Raw genomic sequence first — 18542 nt, 5'->3', positions numbered from 1 at the left:
TATTTGATTTTTTTCATGATTTCCCATGCGATTTGTTAGCAAATTGTCACTTTTAACAAATCCACACAATTGTCAAAGGGAGATTCAAATAGATCACACAAAAATAAATGGAAACTTTGCCTAGACTGAAAAAAATACCTATTTTATAAAAAAAATCCCATTGTTTTTTGATTATTTATCATAAATTACTTTTATCTTAATGATTTAACAACATTTTTTTAATGATCGCTTCTAAAACTATATAAATAATCTTAAAATCATAAAAAATATTTAATTATAATTTCATTAATTTCTTTATAAAATAAAATAAACTAAACTTGACATTAATGTTGAAATCATCACAAAAATCTTCTACTAATGTAACATATTAAACATATTAAACAAGCTATTTTTCAATTCCAAAATTCCGAACTCTTTGGATAAAATATTTATTTAGACAAAGAAAGGCGATGGGTCAATTTGTAAAGCATACTTAGGGTTGAATTAGGCTATGGTTTCTATTTTTCATGGTTTTTTTTTATTCTTTAAATCTTACATCTTGTTGGCAATGCGACATTTGAAGTTACAGAGATTTGAGTCTACACACAACTGATTTGAGAAATTATTAATGGGATAGGTTGTTTAAAATAAAGGCCCTTCCATCTATAAAATTTAAAATTAAAGATTTTAGGTTGACTAAGGACATTTCTCACTATTTATTGTTTAAACTCATTATTCTAAAAATTCCAATGACTTCCCATCTTGTGAGACAATACAGGTCTTTGTGAAGCCTTCTTAAGTTAGGTACCAGCAGGGCCTAATTTTGCATCAGAATATGTAATATGGATATTTATTATACCTATATTTCTAGGAAAACATTAAAATATTGGTATTTATTATGTGACAGGTGAGAGGAATCCATTAGAATTTGGTTAGGTAGATTCTTGGCTGAAGCAAATTGATTGAGCACTATGAATATTTGTGACAAGGTTCATGACATTAACATAAATTTCATAAAGAAATAACTCTCTCCAAGGAACAAGTCTTTCATTGATGTAAGGGTTATTTAGCATTTTGCAGCTTGGCAGAGGTGCACTTATCTCCCGTGTTGGAGCATTGAGTGAAAGCAACCCTATATTTAAGAAAGCATTGGAATACAAGCGGACAAGAGGAACAACCAAAATTCCAATAATACCATCAGAAACTCCATCTGGTAACAAGTCACCCCAAAGGTCATCTGTATTTATTTTTGAATAAGATAGGTTGTATCATCATCAAATCTGATCATTTTTATTTGGGGCCTCTCAAAGTTGAACATATTTGTGTTTTTAGTGTTGGTGTTGCTTCAGACCAGGAGTTGTCGATTGAGTAAATGATGTTCGCCATTGAATCAAGACTTCTGACTGCTCTTCTAAAGAAGTAAACAATCATCTGATTACTGGCATTTAATGTTTATTCTTTATCCTCATGCATGTGAAATATGTGCAATCCAAGATCAACTCAGCTTTTCCATACTGGCGTGTGTGCACATTTTCTCCTAATTTAACATAACTATGCTTCACAAGATGCTTGTACCTTTTAGTGATATTGACTTGTGAAATTTAGCTTGCGAGTTTTTTTTCCATTTGGAGAATATATTTTTCCTTGGAAGGGTGAATATAGAATTCAAAGACAAAAGGAACCATTACTTCTATGCTAAGGCTTTTAGCTTCTTTTTGAACTTGAATTTGATTGACGATTCCACCTTGAGTTTTCTTACTGTGGCATAATTTTTGTTGAGCCTGCATTGTGAGTGCCAATACTCTACACTAGGAAACCATTGAAAAGAGAGTTTAATTATGGAAGTGTTTCATTAATAAATTGAAGCTGAAATCTCCTATTTTTTAGAAGGGTTGAGTTCCTCTGTTAAGAAGGGATGAATTTAGTAAGTTTTGATCATTATTAGAAGGTTGAATTTCCCTTATCTTCAGTAGCCTATTCCTTCCATTTTGAGGGAGTATTTGTAATTCAACTAGAAGCTAAAATATTGTTCTAGGAAGCGGATTGTGGTTTTTGCCATAGTCCCCTTTTCAACAAAGGAGGAAAATTTAGGGTTAGATCATTGGCAGATCTTGACAATCCTTACAGATTGATTTCTTGGTTTTCTCTAAAGCCGAGAGTGCCTGAGTTGCAGACCAAGTTTCATCCTAAATATTTTCACTTGGAGCCAATCTCTATGTCATCCCTAGTAGAGGTTATTGTGCTTATCATTGAGATTATATGATGAGGTCCACTTCTTTTTTGGAGGTGCAAGTCATGGCCTATTGCTATGAAAAAATAGTACATAGTAGCCATTGCCAAAATAGGTTCTAGGAAAAAAATAAGTTATCTTTTACTTGCATTTATTCGTCTTAGACACCATTGTAGCAACATTCAGATGGGCCACAATAATTGTTTTGGCACCAACGTGAGAGCTTGCAACTCAGATACAAGAGGAAGTGATGCCATAGTGACGCCACACAAAGTGCTAGCAAGCTTTTCAAACTGCTAGCATTCAATCATTTATACATATTTACCTTCCTTGATATTCCACTTTGCATTTTGTTCCCTCTAATACACTCAAAATGGGTGTTTTCACATCTCACACATATATGCTCTTTCATGCATTCCTAATGCAATCATGCTACTGCAGTTTTGTTCCTTTTCCGCTGTGTCTTTATGTGGAAGACCACCTTATGGGCACATCATGAAGTCCACTTATTCATACAAACCAACATATTCCAGTTTGAACCAAGGAAATAAAATATTAATTAATCTTACCTCAAAAATCTTTATATCCAGAGGTAATTCCCATACCATACCCATTTCCAAAAAGGAATTATGCCCTTTCTTTTGTAACTTAGAGCAACCCTTGCAGAATTCACAAATAATGAGGTTCTAAGACTTTGCACACATTTTTTATTTCAGAATTACAACAAAAATTGGATTTATCAAAACCATAAGGTGAAATGTCTAAGGAGAGCACAAGATGCCACACTTTCCAGAAAATCAATTTAATAATGGAATTGTAAAAGGCCAATGCATTCCTATACATATTTTGCAATGGATCTCAACCCATTCAATTCATTTGCAACATCAATATCCTTCGTGGAATTAAATTATATACAAGGTGACTTTCCCTCCAACACACATGTATTGGATGATATTTTTGCATATCCATTGTTATGATCAACAAACAGATGCAAAAGCTCTTCATTTCTAGAACCACAACTTCTCCAACACAACTGACAAGGACATTATACTTCATGAAATTCAAGTTCTATACTTAAAAATTTATTGTAGAGATAAAAAATGACTATCCTCTCTCAGTCCATCTCACATTTCCAAAACACATATGTCTAATTGGAAGACTAGGCATCCTTTAAAGGTTTTTCTCTCATCCTTCTAATATAGATGTTTCTCTTTCTGTATGCTAGTATTTCATCTCATAATTCCTAGTTTCTCTGCAATACCAACACCGTGAATTTATGAGTTCTACTCTCATTATACCATGGTAATTCTATAAGGAAAACCCCTTTCTTGAATTCCCAAATGAATCAGTCTGCTATCTTTGTTTGTAATAGATATTCCTCATGCCGACAACTTACTATGGTTCTTACTGTGAAATACAAGATGGTAATCATAACCCATTTCTACTTTACTATCATTCATGTAGATGAAGATATAGAAAAACTCAAGGCAGAGCCTTATACAAAATCCCAACATTTTCTAAGATAGAAAACAACTTAGATGTGAGAAATGACTAGCTTATTGCTTTTTATGATGATAAGACTTCATGATTTCTTGGTTGGCATATTTTCCATATGCTACTTACTCTAATCTCTCTATTATGTGGGGGGTTATCATGGCCCTCTTTGATCTCACTAATTTGGTCTATGAGGGGTTGTTTCAACTCCTCAATAGATCAATTATCCTCTGTTGTAGCTATCCAATTTTTCTCCTACTCACCTTGTGAATGGAGGTTGATGTTCTGCATGATTTCTACTTCCCTTACCTTCTCCTTTAAGTACCCCTTGACTTGGATAACATTGTATTAGTTTCCTCAAACTTTCTAGTCTTTTGTTGGCATTATGAGATGTTAGATTGAACCTACCCTACTTATCTGTCTTTAGCTTAGCAATTAGGATAGTTTTTTTTTTCCTTCTAGGGTACTTGGGAGACTCCAAGATAGTCTCGAAGCTGACAATATTTAAGGATGTTTCTATTGACCTTGCTACCTCTCTAAGTTTCTTGCTTGGGAATATCAAGAATCTCACAGAAGGATATGAAGTGATTTCCTTCTTTCCCATGATTGTCTATCTTATATTTTTTATTATTTTCCTTTTTATTTAGGGAATGTGTAAGACGTCTATTTGGTTGGTGTCCTATGAAGATGACATGTGTCAAACGTGTTAGACATGTATCCTCATGTATTGGTGTCCTACACTAGGATACAAAATATGAGGCTTGTTTGGAGGTGTCCTATTATTTAGTCACTAAGTAAAACACAATTATTTTTGAGAGGTTAAATTTATTTTTCAGAGTGCATTTAGCCTCCTAGCTTGAGCACTCCTTGATAAAGGTCGTTTATTGCTTCCATTGTAACCTTAATGCTTGTGAAGAGGGTTTTGACCATGTTAAGTGGTTTTAAGGCTCATGTCAACAAGGATTTTCTCTAATTCTGTTTTTCAAAAGCTTCAAATGATAACATGTGGAATTGGAAGAAATTTTTTATCATGCCATTCCTTTATTGAACTTAACTTAAAAATTTCAAATTTGTTGTCTCACAATCATTAAAATTTAGAATACATGCCTTATGTACTTTGCGTAATGTGGTGAATGACAAGTAGTTTTTCATTTTGAATGAATTCAATGTTTGAGTGATTATGGTTTTCCTTCAACGTTTCTTCAAGTTACATTAAACACTTTTGGTTACACTCTTCATAGGCTGTAGAAGCTTTTTCTAGGGGCTCGTTCCATGTAGGTTTCCCATAAATCCAAGTATTCATCAATGAGGGGGAATAATATATTGATATTCAATGGATCTCTTTTTTCCACTACGATTTTGTGGTTGAATGGAACAAAATAAAGTTGTTGAAACTCTTTTAATATTTATTAGAATAATTTTGATGAACCCAAATTAGAAATGACATTAATGATTTACTTCAAGTGGCATTGGAATGACCTCAATTTGTTTCACAAGTAGAGAGAAAATCAAGCCATGAGAAAAGTTTCCAGTGGTTATAGCCAAAACTTGTAGAGGTGGAAAGTTGATTTTTTAAGGGTATATATTTCTCAATATTACTTAAAATTGCTATTATAACCTTGTTGTACTGTCCAACAACCCCCATTTTAATGTATTAAAATTTCCTATGAAATTTATTATATTAAAATAGGGACCCTTCATCTTAAAAAATATTATAATTAAAGTTTAATACTTAGGTTTTTTAATTAAAACCCAATTATTAAACTTTGATTATCCAAAAAAAACCAAATTAAGTAGCCCCCGAGACACAAACTATACTTAGGCTTAAGTATTAAACATTATGGGTTATTTGATTAAGAAAAACAAAATAAAATGGATTTTTAAGATTCCCAAAGATTGAAGTCTTTACAAACTTCAACACTCTGCCATACCCCGCATTGCATCCATACTCCAAATCTCAAAGTTTCATAAGGCTTAATATCCTTCCGCCAACTCCATTACGATTGTGATATAAACTCGACCCATTGGGATTATCCAATAAAAATCATAAAACCTTGCATTCATGACTATCACAAAGATTCCAAAAAAAAGAAAAAAAGAAAAAATGAAAAAGCTTAAGTTCATACTCCACCATTCCCCAATTACGATATGCGATTAAGCTGTGACTTGAGGGGATTATAAAATCCATTTCATTAATATCCCGCGTCGAGAGCTATCACAGTTTCCAAGAGTCTAAAGGTTCTACTCTGCTACACATTGCTAATTGCGATATGCGATATAACTGGACCCTCCAGGATTATACACTGTGATTTATATTAATATCGCATCCGAGGCCTATACCACAATCACAAAATTTTAAAAATTCATTCCTCATCCCAATGCCAATTGCGATATGACGTGAGATCCATATCTTCACAACATCACCTTCCACGTCGCTTGTTAGCTGCCATGTCATTTTCCATGTCACCATTCCATGTCATCTGCCATGTCATAGTGATGTCATTATGACGACATCCCTAATGTCACCCCTGTTGGAAATAATACTGAGAGGGGGGGCGAATCAGTATTATAAGATCAATAATTTTTCTTTTTCATAGTCAGATTTATATACGCTACCTCAGAGAGGGGAACTAGCGTGTACACACAACTGTCTTTAAGGCAACCAACATTTATGCTATAAAGTTATGATTCAGTTAGTTTATCATATGTTGATCTTTAATCAGTGCATCAATACTTCATCAATCATTAAAAAGTAACCATGTGCAGTATAAACATAATAAACCATTACACATAAGTAACACACATGAACACCAATATTTAATGTGGAAACCCAATGTGGGTGAAAACCACTTGCTGCTGTCATCTCTGTCTTCTTTTAATAATAAGAAAATCTACTTACAATATTGTACTGGTGCACACTCATGCCACTACGTAGGCTTCTACCTGCAGAATCTTACAACCTTCTCTCGTTCTCCAGCTTCTACTAGAATGGAGCTACAACCCCCTAGCTCTTGTACTAGCCAATATGTTTACTAGTACGTAGGTGCCAGCCTACAGAAAACTCCACTCTTCCACAAGGGACCACGCTTCATGAATTTTTAGATTGGATGCTCCTAGCACATATCAAGACATATGAAGACCTCAACTCATCAACAACCCATCAGAAATTTAGAGACTCAAACTTCATCAACCAACATGCAGTTAATCTGAAACGATTAGATAATTGTCATCAAAACACTGTGCTCAACCCAAAAACCTGTATCAACATTTAGAACCAACTAAAACCTCAAAAATTCATGTGTGAGACTGTATACGCTACTTCAATGAAGAAAAAATGCGTGTATACGCTACTTCCTTCAACCCAACTTGCGTATACCTCTAAATATTCTAAATCATAAAATCTATTAATCACAAATTGTACCAACGAGCAATGTACTAAACATCTATTGTCAAATTACAGAACTTTACACAGGTAGGCAATATAAAAACTTCTTCTCACTTATACAATCAATCAAATATCAACCTCCTTATGCATTCACATTTACAGTAAAATCTAAAAAGACTTCATTGACAGACAACAGTAAAATATCAGCAGCAATAAATCATAAATACTTATCTAATAGATCAATCATCTCTCAACATCAAGCCTTTATGTTGTATACGCTACTTGAAAGAAAAAAACTTGCGTGTATATGTTATTTTTCCGAGACAAACCTATGTACAGATCTGCAAATATTGACTCAGAACTTTGCTGCAATTCCAGACTTTAGACAAACCCAGATCATGATAGATAACGAATAAAACAGACCCAAAACATCAGATCTAGCATCAACCAATATCATATCATTCAAGAATGATTCATTTTAGGTCTCATGATCTTGATCCAATATAGAACTCAAGGTGCACATAAATATTTCAGATCTAGTCCCAAAAATAACCCTGCAACATAAAAATACTTCAGATAGAAGTATTCCTTAGAATATTATTTACTTGCACATCTGGCCTTATGATCCTCTCTTCTTTATATAGTTTTTGTCCTTTCTCAATACCATGGACCGAATCCACTTAGGACCAATACCTTGGATCAAATACCACGGACAAAATACCTCGAACTAAATACCTAGGGTGAATATCATGGTCCAAAGATACCTTGGACCAAACCATGGTTTTCAACATGTACGCACTTTTCCTTTTGTGGGAGTGTGTGTGTACATTATACTCTATTTCTGTTCTGAGTACTTGCGTGTATCTCTTAAACTTCTCTTACATCATCTTCTTCCTTCAACTTCTTTATTCTGATCAATAGAACTTAGTTCCATCTTCGTGATCCTCTGTACCACTGCCCTATTGCCTCTGAATATTCGTGTTAGCCTCTTATCAAAACTGAGTTGACCTGTAGAGTTGCCATCAAGGAAAATACTTGTTTCATAATGCCAACAATCTCCCCCTTTGGAATTGATGGAAACCATGATGGTGTTGACTACTGCAAGCTTTAAATATTGTTAGAGATACCATACAACACAAAAATACCAAAATACTCTCCCCCTTTGACACAAGGGCAAAGGGTGGAGCACTCTACTCTCCTCCATTGCATGATGCTATCCACACTGCCCGTGAGTACATGCCGAGTCTGCAGAGATATGATTCAATATAATAACATGACACTATAACTCAACAAAGTGAGTATGACCTGCCTATGACCATGAACTCATACATACATCAATCACCCAACCAAGTGGGGATACACCATATTTGACTCATCTACCCAACCAAGTGGGGATATACCAAAGTTTATACATGACAAAAATACGACAATTATTACATCATCCATCCCAAGGATATTGGGGAAATAAATTACATCATATGATCAACAGAACTCATTGATATATAGACCATGACAAAAGAATATATATCACACTAATGACTGATGCAGTGATGCAACTAAGAAATAGTTGAGTTCAACAACCATAATGCCAACAATGTGGAATGTGAATGCTCCCCTTGAACCTATTCTACCACTATTTTTTTTTGTTAGAAAAACATATACACGCTTTCAGCCAAGGCAACCCACGTGTACCTACACATATACTACATGAAACTAGCATGTAGTAAACTTATTCTGAAAAAATGGATTTAACAATAGGATGATGCAGCAAAAAATCCCACCTTTTGTCTCAGATATTCAAATGTTTCTCTAGGTAGTGGTTTAGTGAATATATCAGCAACCTGTTCTTTGGAGGGGACATACTCCAATTTGACCTTTTTTTTAGGCACTTGTTCTCGTAGAAAATGGTATTTGATAGGTATGTGCTTGGTCTTGGAGTGCATGACTTGACTCTTTGAAATACTAATGGCACTTGTATTATCACATAGAATGGATATGGCTAGGGTAGATGTGATCTGAATGTCTTGCAAAGTTTTCATTATCCAAAGTAGTTGTGTGCAGCAAGATGAAAAAGCCACATATTCTGATTCAGCTGTAGATAAAGCAATTGAACTTTGTTTCTTGGTGAACCAAGACACTAACCTGGAATCCATATAGAATGCACCACCACTAGTGCTTTTTCTATCATCAACTCTTCCTACCAAATCTGCATTTGTATATGCATGAAGAGTAATATATGCATTTATAGGATACCATAGTCCAAAGTCCTGAGTTCCTTGAAGATATGTGAAAATTCTTTTGACTACCTGAAGGTGTGATTCCTTTGAATTTTCTTGGAATCTTCCAACTATTCCTACTGCATGCATGATGGCAGGTCGGGTACCTGTTAGATAAAGAAGACTGCTAATCATGGATCTGTAGGTTAGTTGATGTACTGTTGCTGAATCATCATTTGAGTTGAGACTACATCTTGTTACCATTGGAGTACATACAGGTTTAGAATCTTCCATTCCATACTTGTTCAAGATCTGCTTGAGATATTTGGTTTGTGAAAGAAAAATACCATCTATAGTTCGCTGAATGTGTAGACCAAGAAAATAGGTAAGTTCACCAAGCAAGGAAATTTCAAATTCTTGCTACATTACTGAAGCAAAATTCTGACTCATGGATTCTTCATTGCTACCAAAAATGATATCATCAACATAAACAATAATAATTAGCAATTTATCATTTTCAATCTTTGTATATAAATTTTTATCTACAGAACCTTTTGTAAAACCTTGTTGGTGTAGATATTTGTCAAGGCGATAATACCAAGACCATGGAGCCTGTTTTAGACCATAGAGAGCCATTTTGAGTCTGCATACAAGTTTTGCATCATTTCCAAGAATGAATCCTTCTCGCTGTTCAATATAAACTTCTTCTTCTAAATCTCCATTAAGAAAGGCTAATTTTACATCCATTTGGTATACTTTGAATTTCCAAAAACTAGAAAGAGCAAGAAACATTCTTACGACTTCAAGTCTGGCAACAGGTGCAAAAGTTTCTTCAAAACCTATACCTTCTTGTTGAGAATACCCTTTACAAACAAGTCTGGCCTTGTTTCTAATGACTTCTCCATTTTCATTCAGCTTGTTCTTGAATATCCATTTAGTTTCTCTAATATTTTTATCATGAGGTCTAGGAACTAATTCCCAAGTGTCATCCTTTTCGATTTGCTCAAGTTCTTCATCCATGGCCTTGACCCAACATTCATCTTTGCATGCTTCATTTACATTTTTAGGTTCGATGGAGGATAGTAATGCTAGATAGCTTGAGGTCCCTATAATAGTTCTTCTTGTCTATACACTAGCCTCCCTTTCTCCTAAAATTTCAGTTTCTAGATTATTTTTCTGAACATACTTGGATGGAGTCTTTTCTTCTACCATTATATCTTCTTTTTGAACTTCATTGGTTTCTTCTTCAATATAATTTTGATTTGATGTGAGAAAGTAATCCCCATCTTCCTCATTGTCATAATCTTCTGTTGATTTTATCTGTTTTGGATTTCTACATGCTTCATCAACTACAACATCAATGCTTTCAACAATTTTCCTAAGTCTTTTATTATAACATTTATATCCTTCAATTCTAGAAGAATAACCAAGAAGAATCCCTTCATCTGCTCTAGGTTCAAACTTAGCAAGTTTCTCATCAGTCCTTTTGATAAAACATTTTCTTCCAAAAACTTTAAAGTATTTTATAGCAGGAGTCTTACCATACAAAATTTCATGTGGAGTTTGAGTTCTATTTACCCGAACATTTGCTTTGTTGAGAATAGTCACGACAGCGAATGCAGCTTCACCCCAAAAGGTTGCAAGAGTTCCAGATTCATCTAGCATGGCTCAAGCCATTTGTTGAACTGTTTTGTTCATCCTTTCTACTACACCATTTTGTTGAGGTGTTCTTGTAGTGGAGAATTCCCTTTTTTAGTGTGTAGAGCAGCAACACACTGCAGTTTCCATTTAGGGGAGAAGTGTACCTAGTTGCAACCTTGGTCTCTTTGTAGATGGGTTGAATTCACATTAGACTTTATATGTTGTTTTGAAGGTGTTTCTCCTTCAAAAATACTTCATCTCAGTAGATCCTTTCGGTTTGCACCTTTAGTATATGCATGCAACCTTGGGATACATGCTATTGATTATAGTTTTCCTACAAGGGTGTAGCATCGATGAAGGAAGTGCATCGATTTTAGGAATTTTCTGGTTGTTGTAGGCAAGCATGCTTCTTTAGTGTTTCCCAAACTTAGATAGAGCCATATTTAGTATTCTTTTATAGTTTGACTTAGATGCTCACTTTTCTTAATTTATGTGTTTTTCTTAGTTGTGTTTTATGCACAGATTTATCTTTAAGAAAAGTGCATAGTAGATAAGGGTTCTATATTTTGAGCAGGGGACACACTTCTAGGTAGGAGGTACTCTATTGTAGGAATATTTTTCCATGTAGGTTAGGTGCTTTATCCGAGAATCCCAAGAGTGGCGCTATTGTAGCAATAATAAATTCGTTTATTTTGAGTTCTTCATTAGTGCATTGATAGTATATTGTTTATTCCATGCAATACCTCAATGGTGTATGATCAAATTACAGTTAATGCTTTCATAATATTTTGACTTACCCTCATTTAGAGGGAAGCTAGAGCATGTGTCAAGATTGCACATCACAATTATATCATGCAGAGTTTACGTGGCATGGGTTTTGTGGATCTAAGCAACCAAATACCTGTTGGAATTCAAGAGGCAACAATACTACAGTGGGAAAGAGGTTTCACAATTAAATTTCCTTTCACATTATTGTTGGAGTTGGTTTGTTGGCAAGATGTTGGATACCCCAACTTCCTTTTTATGACTGAGTGCAAGATTGAATCCTTCGACATATTCCTCGCTCAATTGTAAAGGAATTGACATACAAGTGAAAAAACACATAATAACAACAAAGTAAAATGGGAAGCAAAGTATTGCTAATGAAGAAAGGCTTTTATGGCCTACAAATGAGATAGAAAAGAGGATTGTGCAGGGATAGGGAATTAGTATTCAATCCCCTCAAGCAAGGTCCTTGTTGTTCTCTTCCTACTAGTCCTCTTTCTCCTCCTTGCTAAGTCTATAAGCTTTTCTAATGGTGGTAAATTTGTTAAGATGTGGTACATATGCAATAGCTCGAAAACTAAGGCACTTTTAGTAATATTTTCTTAGCCTAGCACTACTTATCTTCTTTTATTCAAATGGTTATCCATGGCTCACACTTATCATATTTTTCAACCTTTTCTGAAACTCCTTAATGGTATAAATGGATCTCAAGTTGATTGTGGGTTTCCAATGCTTGAAAGGGACATGATAAGGGCATTGAGTTGCCAGAGGGTTGATCATTAAGTGTCCTATCTCTTTAAATTTCTCTGTTTGAACTTGAAACTTTCCTTTTAATGAGATATTCATGATTTCCCATGCCATTTGTTAACAAATTGTCACTTTTAACAAATCCACACAATTGTGAAAGAGAGATTCAAATAGATCACACAAAAAGAAATGACAACTTTACCTAGACTGAAAAAATCCCTATTTTAGAGAAAAATCCCATTGTTTTTGGGCTTTTGATTATTTATCATAAATTACTTTTATCTTAATGATTTAACAACATTTTTTAATGATCACTTGTAAAACTATATAAATAATTTTAAAATCATAACATATATTTAATTATAATTTCATTAATTCCTTTATAAAATAAATTTGACATTAATGTTGAAATCATCACAAAATCTTCTACTAGTTTAACATATTAAACAAGGTATTTTTCAATTCCAAAATTAGAGTTTGGATAAAATATTTATTTAGACAAGGAAAGATAATGCGTCAATTTGTAACAGGGTTGAAATAGGCCATGGTTTCTGTTTTTCATGGTTTTATTTATTCTTTAAATCTTACAGCTTGTTGGCAATGCGACATTTGAATCGATAGAGATTTAATGGAGTCTGATGTTTGCTTCATCAAGTTTGATGATAGTGGGAATCGATGTTTTTCAAAAATCAAAATTTATTTATGTTAAGTTTAATACCTATGAATAAATTGTTGCTCAGTAATATATTTGTGAAAGATTATAATTACTTTAATGTTGATTCTCAATAGTTTTTATAATTATTTCTTTTTAAACTCTACTTAAGGAAAATGGTACCTTTTAGGTTATAGCTGTACAAAGCAATATTAAATTTTTAATATAAGATTTTATTGGGAAGGACACACCCAACCTACCTCTTAGTTTTATAGTTTGTGAATTTTTCAATATATTATTAAATAATGATATGTTTTTTGATTTAGTTAGCGGAGAATCTACAGTAAAAACCATTTTCGTAAATCCCAACCAGATCCATCATCAGGACTCCTTGAATGCTTGAGGATTCCTTGAATGATTGATAGTAGAAGAGCTTAATTGAGGGATTTAAATAGTAATGAGGAGAGTAGAATTAAGGATGAGATGAATGTCGACTTTGTTTTAATAATATTAATTGTGGATTTCTGAATAATAATTTTTTTGATTAAATTGATGAGTTATTTAATTAATTTAAATTATTATTATGTTAATCATTATTATAATTAAAATTAATTAATTAAAATTATTAGTAATTAATTAATTTTAATATAGTAATCATTACTATAAATATTTAGTAATTATTATACTCATATTTTATATAATCATTTAATATATTTAAGGTATGTTAGTATAATATTATTAATTATAAAATAGTATGTGAAATATTTATTGTAATACTAATAATAAATATTTCACATACTATTTTATAATTAATAATATTATACTAACATATATTAAATATTGAATGCTTATATGAAGTATGAGTATAATAATTACTAAATATTTATAATAATGATTACTATATTAAAATTAATTAATTATTAATAATATTAAAATTAATTAATTAAATTTAATTATAATAATGATTAACATACTAATAATTTATAATAATTTAAATCAATTAAATAATTTATCAATAATTAATAAAAAAAATTATTATTCAGAAATCTACAATTAATATTATTAAAACAACCCCGACATTCATCTCATCCTTAATTATACTCTCCTCATTACTATTTAAATCCCTTAATTAAGCTCTTCTACTATCAAGCATTCAAGGATTCTTGATGATGGATCTCGGTTGGGATTTGAAATATTGACAGAAAATGGTTTTTACTGTGGATTCTCCTATAACTAAGTCAAAGGATATAAACCACAGATGTCTTAAATCTAGAATAATATATTTTTATAATTCAATTTAATTCAAAAGTAATGGGACATTTTAATAATTCAATTTTTTAAATTTATAAATAAAAAGAAAAAAGAAAAGAAAAGAAAATAGAATATATATTACAATAACTAATATTAATTTTTTTTTGACAAAATACATTTATTAATTTATTGTTACTTTGTAATATATTTATAAAAATAAAAATAAAGTGAATGTGTGTATGTAGGTATCATTATGTTGAGGGTGTTGGACCCACCAACATGTGTGGATCTCCATGGTAAGAACTCCCAACTAGATCACCATTTGGAGCAGGAGTCCAAGCAATAGCTAGTATATTAGTGCATTGACTACAAAGATAAGTAAGATATCTTTGTCGGAAGCAAGTGTGTGACCTTGCGGCAAGTCAAGAAGGATGCGTGGGGAGGTTCTAACACACTAAGGGGAAAAGGAAGTGTGTCCATTAGAATCCTATAATAGTACGCAGCCTCAAAGGAATACACGAGCATAATGACATCATGGGTTGGAAGCGGAATAGTCCACAATCGAGGGTGACGGGTTAAACCAACAGCATGATTCCAACAAGGTTCATACAATCATATACAAAATAGTTCATACATGAATGCATAAGTTAAATGAAATACATTGCTAAAGAAACCAGAATAGTCCAACTACAATAACAACATAAGCATGAAAACGTGCTAGTTTTGTTATATTATATAAAGTGAAAGTTCCATCCACACATACAACCATGGCAGCCACTAGCCCGAATAGTGGAACATTACAGTCAACACCATCTGCTCCTCCAAAGAGATGTACTTGCTTTGCACTGTGGAGAAGCCAAGGCTCATCACAATACTCTCCAAGCCCTCTCTAAGCAATGTCTAGCAAATGCTTGCCTCCTAAAAGTCGTTTCTATGAGTTATGAGGTTCTATATATAGCAAAGGGTAGGGTGAACCTTGACATTCCCCTTTGACTCTTGGACTATCCTCATGACTCTTGAACTTCATTACATATAACTCTTTACATTGCATATGACTGTTTATAATATAGAAAAGGGTGGGGTGACCCTTGACATTCCCTTTGACTCTTGGACTACTCTCATGACTCTTCAATCTCATTACATATAACTATTTACATTACATATGACTATTTTCATTCCACCAATGACACTTGGAATTTCACTTTACATTACACTTGATTACAACACATACGACTCATAGTAGTTAGGTGTCCGAGACAACTAGGACTAGTAGAAAATGATGAAATTAATGACTAGGTGACTAAAAAATTTAGTCACCGCAATTATTTATAGTAAATTACTACTAAATTTGAGCAATTTTAAGTGATCAAACTAAAAATGACTAAGTTAAATGACTAATTTAGTTTAGGGATAAAATATGCGACTAACTAATAAGTGACTAAACTAAAAGTGACTAACTTAAATGACTAATTTAGTCTAGGATTAAAACATATGACTAGATAATAAGTGACAACATTATTTCATGATGAGACTACCCTACAAGCCACCAAATTTCTATCATATCCATGAGGTCAAAAACAATTTGTGGTTCAAGATATAGCTAATTTGGAACGAACTTAGCTCTAGATCTTAGTATTTGTTTTTGCCTCTAATGTTTATGGAAAAAGATATCAATTTCTAAAGCACGTGGGAGCTAAAATATCACCTTTCCCATGTTGAATCCCTCTATTGAACATAATGGAAAATCTCAATAGATTAGTTATCTTTACTAAAACAAACATTTCATTGGAAATGATCATTAATCCTATGACATTACTACTTCACTATATTTTTTGACCACACATAACTTATTTTGATGTCTACCCTTCTTATTTTATGACAATACTACCTACAAGCCACCAAATTTCTATCATATCCATGAGGTCCACACCAATTTGTGGTTCAAGATATAACTAAGTTGAACAAATCTAGCTCTAGAAGCTATGTTACTTTTCCACCCCTAATGTTTATGGACAAAGAGATATCAATTTTCTAAAACATGTGAGAGCCAAAGCATTACCTTTCCCATGTTGACTCCCTCTATTAAACATCATTAAACATATCTATAAATTAATTATCCTCATTAAACCAAACATTTAATTGGAAATGATGATTGATCATTACAATGACATTAGTACTTCTCTGCACTTTTTAATGACACAAAACTTGTTTTGATATCACCATAATTCACTTTTGAGAAATCAACCAAAACCCCCTCAATTGATATTTGGTGATACAAAAACCTAAATTTTTCATAAATTAATAATTATTTATAATAAAAAATACCTCACATTAAACAAAAGAAAAGAAAAGACTCAACCTTTTATTTAATAGAATTTAATTCCCTTGATAAACACAAGAGTATTTCATTTAATTTTCATGTAAGGTTTCATGGATTTGTTTCTTTCAAATATTAAAATTGTTTATTCCATCCATTTGAAAGGTTTTCCAATGGGGAAGGAGAAGGAATGGAGCATTTTGAAGGATCGAGGGTCGATTACACTTTCGGATTAGCATGCCCGCGAGATTTGAGATGAGGAGGGGCTCCTAGTGGGACTCCCAACATCCTGTAATGACTTGCGAGCACAAGCATGCATCCCATGAAACACATTCCTAACATAGTCCTCGTGTTCATGTTCCTCTTGCGTCAAAGGGTATATGTGGTAAAGATCTTGTGGGCACAAGTATGCATCCTTTGAAACACATCCCTAACACAGTCCTTGTGTTCATGTTCATCTTGCATCAAATGGTATATACGGAAAAGAAGGCCAACCTTGCGAACCCAAAGCCATGCTTGCTTACTCTGCAAGTCTCGTATTGAGGTCAACCCTTGGATCCTTCTGTCTCACGCGTCTCGTCGCATGCCGCAAGATCAAAGGGCTTAAGTGATTTAAATTCTTCGCCATTGTTAGCAGCAGAGGTTCGATTCCTGCCCCTGAAAAACAACTCCATAGATGTTGTCATCTATTTCTTGTGTCGGGGAAATTAGAATGCTAACCTTGCAAAGTTGTGGGCCAGTTGTGTCAGATTCTCGTCTTCTTTCCTAGCCACAGACAAGGTTGACTGGATTCCACGGGAGAGAAGAAATTGGCTGTTGAAGTGAGCTACGAGTCTATAACTGGAGTCCATCATGAAGAAAACACTAAATATATTCCCGTCAAGGCTTTCTTCTTGTCCACAGGTGTGGATTTGAAGATGTTGTAGGTGGAGCATTTTTTCGACATTATGCCTCCTACTACACGAAATGAAAACTATGCCATTCTCATGTACAACAACACTTTACAGCACTATACATCACATGTACCTATGAACGACACTAAAGAGAGAAGGAAGCCTTGCAGCAATTTCCATTATATGGTAGTCTTCCAATATGGATCTATTGTATTGTTCAACATTGTTGATCATAAAGAAGGATATTTATAAATTGCCAAAAAATATGTTTCACGCTTACTCGATGAGGCAAGAAAGGATGATTATGCTATAGTGGAGAAGCCATGTTTGGAGACATAGATGCAAGGTGGTCCAGAATATATAGTTCTGAAGATATTTGATATTGATGGAATTTGTATCATTGGAAGTGTGCTTGGAAAAAGTAATTCTCTTGACCATTTGGTTCGATGGGTTGATGGTATGGTGGCGGAGTTTACAGATTTAAATCAAAGAATGGAAAAAACTGGCACATTTACCATGAAGCAAGAGAAACTCTTTCAACTTGTAGGAAAGGTAAATTCCAATCTCGTTGATGTAATTCTTAAACTTGGTCTTTCTGAAATGTCAGATATTTCCTGGAAAAATGAAAACTATGCACAAATTTGGGAAGTATATTCGAGATGAATGTGAGTTAACCCAACAGTTTTGTAGTTTTGACTTTAAACTCAAGTTTGTAGAGCATAATGTTCGTTATTTCCTGGAAATACTGCAAAACAGAAAGTTTGTCTTCTTGGAGTGGGTTATCATAATATTGATAAGTGTAGTGATAGTTATTGCTATCTATAATATTGTTCGGGAGACTGTATAAATTTGTCTGGGAGGCTGAAATATATTCGGTATAACTCATTGATGTGATACACCACTGGTACAAGGCTGGACATATCAAGTAAATCTTTGCCTAAAGAAATGAAGCCCATAAAATTCTATGTGGTC

The 18542-nt window shown here is 33.3% G+C and overlaps 1 pseudogene; it reads left to right on the top strand.

Annotated features, from left to right (window-relative positions):
• Positions 1-17189: 17189 nt before the first annotated feature.
• Positions 17190-18417, top strand: LOC149170027 (protein RETARDED ROOT GROWTH, mitochondrial pseudogene; annotated as a pseudogene).
• The last annotated feature ends 125 nt before the right edge of the window (positions 18418-18542 follow it).

This window comes from Pinus tabuliformis, chromosome 4_2, assembly GCF_031772625.1.
Source record: "Pinus tabuliformis cultivar Carrire ecotype Pingquan chromosome 4_2, CPIR1, whole genome shotgun sequence".
NCBI classification, from domain to species: domain Eukaryota; kingdom Viridiplantae; phylum Streptophyta; class Pinopsida; order Pinales; family Pinaceae; genus Pinus; species Pinus tabuliformis.
This window is presented reverse-complemented; position numbering and strand designations above follow the sequence as displayed.